Source organism: Schistocerca gregaria, unplaced genomic scaffold, assembly GCF_023897955.1.
Source record: "Schistocerca gregaria isolate iqSchGreg1 unplaced genomic scaffold, iqSchGreg1.2 ptg000352l, whole genome shotgun sequence".
NCBI lineage: Eukaryota > Metazoa > Arthropoda > Insecta > Orthoptera > Acrididae > Schistocerca > Schistocerca gregaria.
In genome coordinates, this window is record NW_026061812.1 from 5,542,001 (window position 1) to 5,545,917 (window position 3,917).

The following is a 3,917-nucleotide window of genomic DNA, read 5'->3' on the forward strand; positions in this document are numbered from 1 at the left end:
GGCATCACTGCTCGGTTTGTCTGTTACCGTATTTTTGTGTATTTCACACATTACAAAATAGTTCTGTTCTGATAACATATAATGCAAACTACATCTCGAGCGACATTAATGTACGCAGCATGTTACATTCATCATTCCCTCTTCGTAATTTAGTATTACTAATAGTTTTGTCCACACTTTTAAGCATTAAAAATGGATATGTGGCTCGGAACAGGACTACTGTTACATTAAATGTTAACAACATTATCGCACGGTATAGTGAGTTAAAGAATATTGAACAGCAACGAGAACTGTAAGTAAGTTTATGCAGTGCAACGTTAGTGATATAATAGTACAACAGTAATAGGCGTTTTTCAGCCCTTATTTCTATTTTACAGTTTCACTCATTACTGATGGCAAATGCCTTGCAGAGAACGTAATATTCTGCATCTTCGGTACGGCCTTTACAATCTCTTTCATTGAACTGCACTTAACCTGGAGAGGTAGTAATACAATTTTTTCTCTGATCTACAAGATACTTTTACAAAAAGTAGAGGCAGAGAGGTAGTCATGTAACTATTAATCGAAATATTATATGAACTATATGGGCGTGTTAGTAAAATCACCAAGAAATTCCTCTTATTAATTTTAAGTGTTATCTGTTTGATACAGCATTCAGCTCACATAAAACCACGAGAAATATCGTTTTTATAAAAAAAACAGTTTATGTCATTAGTGACCTGTGTAAAATCAAACATCTCATTTTGACACTAGAATAATTTGAGAAAAAAAGGCCTGTTTTAGTTTTTGAAAATGCAATAAGTGAAAACAATGTATTTTTAAAAGGTATTGTCAATTGTTACGAAACGATTTATTATACAGAATTTATTAATCGCATAGTAAATCATGATACAAAAAAGAACACCTTGTTGGCTTGTGATACAATATTTTGCATTTTCTTATGACTTTGAAATAATTACTGCTTTTTCAGCACTGAGAATGAGTAAAATACATTATGTAATATATGAATCAGTATGATAAACTTTTTTCGAATATTCATTGTTAACTACAAGAAAATGGCAGATGTTTGGGTATTTACCTCAGAAGTATTCAGCACACGAAGGATAACAAAAATCATTTTTTTGGTAAGGTTTTTGTTTCATAGTTTCCTACAAATATTACTGATACCATAGTGAGATATATTAAGTACCTTAAAATATATGTAGATGTGGTCTGGTGAAGAAAGTGTGTGAATTAAAATTTAAAATGCTTGCACCAGCATAACCAGGTTTAGTTTGTAGTGTGGGAGTGAGCTCCACGTGGGACCCGAAGCACGGACCCCACGGGGGTACCCGGCATGCGCCACATGCCAAGGCAGAGGTGGAGGCTAGTGTTCGGAAGTCTGAAAATTCCAGCGCCGGCCGGGGATTGAACCCCGGCCCGGCTGGGGCGAATAGCCCCAGCCGAGGCGCTGGAACGTTCCAGACCACTAGACCACCGGGGACCCCGGCTGTTTCTTGCTCCATAGTCCAGCTAGTGGTCGTAGAGCACTTCCTGTTGTCCTCCGTGTTTACACCGAGGCAGCAGTGGCGTGGTGTAACAGGAAGTGTTTACTTGCGTCCGCTGGATGTCCACTTAGTGTACGACTTATTTACCCGGCTGACGTTCGTGTCGCTATAATCTCCTTAGTTCCGTTACAATTACATGCAAGGACTGAAAATCTGCCTATGCAGTTGCACGCAGTCGCATCTCACTATTTGAACCTCTGTAATTCGATCGTGTTGTCAAGACCCATGTCAGAACTGTTTATCGAAGAATGCTCATGTGTTCGGTACATTTCATAAACGGAAGCGACTGGGATGACAGACAGCCCGTAAACATTTTGTAATGAAGTGTCAGCCGGTACGTAATACTCGATATCTGGAGTTGTTTTATCGGTTATTAAGATAATCGTTTCACCCCTATACACTTAAAAAATTCCCGTGTTTTCTTAATAAAGCATAAGCACAGTACATAAATCCCTCGCGAAAATGACATCGGAGAAGTACAAGTGTTCGAGTGCCACAGAAAACAAGTGGGTCCTTGAAGGTGTGGAACGGAGAGCAGAACTAAAATAAGATGTAACGTTTCGGGATTCCCTCATAGTCGCGTAGACACTCCAGAAGCAGGAAGATCCGTTTGATGACGTCTCTTGAGGAGCGAGGAAAAAATTCACTCTCAAATAACTACTGTACAAGATGCCTCGCCACCTCTTGAAGGGTGTCATGGGATTCTGCAGCCGTGGACTCGGCGACCTGTGAGCCAACGCGGTGTTTCTGACCACATACATTTTAGCTGCGGGTTCTCCGACGTGCAAAGGAAGCCGCGACAATGGGAAGGCTCTGCGTGCCGTTTTGTAATAAGAACGCCTCTCCACATTTTATCGTAGGAATGATATAAATTTTAAACTTCTTAGATCCACCGAGTCATTATGTATTCTTAAAATATCTTTTAACTCTTTTTCAACACATATGTATCTTTTACCTCTTTCACTGAAGAAGCTGACCAACAGATTTTTTTTCAATTTCAGGTATTGGTTTTATTGCATTCTCCTTTAGCGTATTGATCAGAAATTGTAGGTTAAGATACCTTTGCCTTATTGAGTATCGTTTGCTATGCCAAACTTCGACAGCATTCATGGTCCTGTGCATCGAATTGATGACGGTAGATAGCTGACCGAAATCACTTTGAAATAAATTCTCTGAACGCAGATAACTTTGATACAGTATTGTTAGGTATCGAAGTATTATCTAACGCAACTGAAGCCAACCTAAGAGTGAATTTATTTCGAAATAATTTTAGTCGACTGTCTGTCTTCAGCAATTCCACATTTCAGGTTGTGTACTAGCATTTTCCATCTATTGACTGATTAAATAGTCTACGCCACTGGGCACTTGCTACGCTGTTACTCTCCATGCTTCATCAAGGCAGTCCGGTGGAAGATGGACTCTACAGCACACGTGCGGCAAGACAAACGAACTACTTCTTCATCCCTGTATTGCTCCACTAATCGCAGTTCTTGTATGTCTTCCACAGGCATTGCTTGAAATGAAAATTACAACTGGAAAATAAATGTCTCGGATACACACGCGAGACAGATTTAATTTGCAGCCATTTCGAAGTAAAGCAATGCAGTTTTAAATGACAACCAAGTTATGACATTTCTCGGTTGAGAAAAAATATTTCACAATTATTTTGACTTTCCTCTGGTAAAAAAGCTAGTCTTCCGTGCTTCAGGTATCAACAAGTTGTTTCGAACACCTCTGAAACGTCCGTCCATAAGAAGAGCTTTATTTTCAAACATTTTCTCCCCTTCTTCGTAACTGATCACCAGGATTCATTTGTCAGGAACAGGGTTATTATCAGTCTCCAAAAAAACTTCAGTCACTTTGAAAATATCTTCGTGCTGCCGAATCCCTGAACTACTGCCACGGTTATGGGACATCCCAGAAGCTTCCCTTACACAGTGCAGTCTTTCTCATAATTCGTTATACTTGCGACGTAATCTAAACCTTTATCTCGCAAATCTTGAAATTGCTCTTTAAACCCTCCGAAAAAAGGCACTGTCTACTCACCGCAGACTGTTTCCCAGCAGTTATGCATTCGTTTCTCAATCTCCACATCTGTTTCGTCAGGTTGGGCGAGAAACTTACTGTTGAGCCGTGATTCTACCATTTACAATTTTTAAACTGCCGCTGCTCCTATTCCGTTCGGAGTTCCTGTACAAGCAATTCGTATAATTACCACATTTCCGGTGCTCCTGGCACCGCTTACCATCCTTTCCCCTTTCTGTTTCCTTTTCCTTTCCTTTTTCTAACCACAGGCTCCAGTCACATTAACGTGATCACCGCCTGTGTCCGACGCTAATGAGTAGGGTATGCGTAACGCGGAAACTCAGC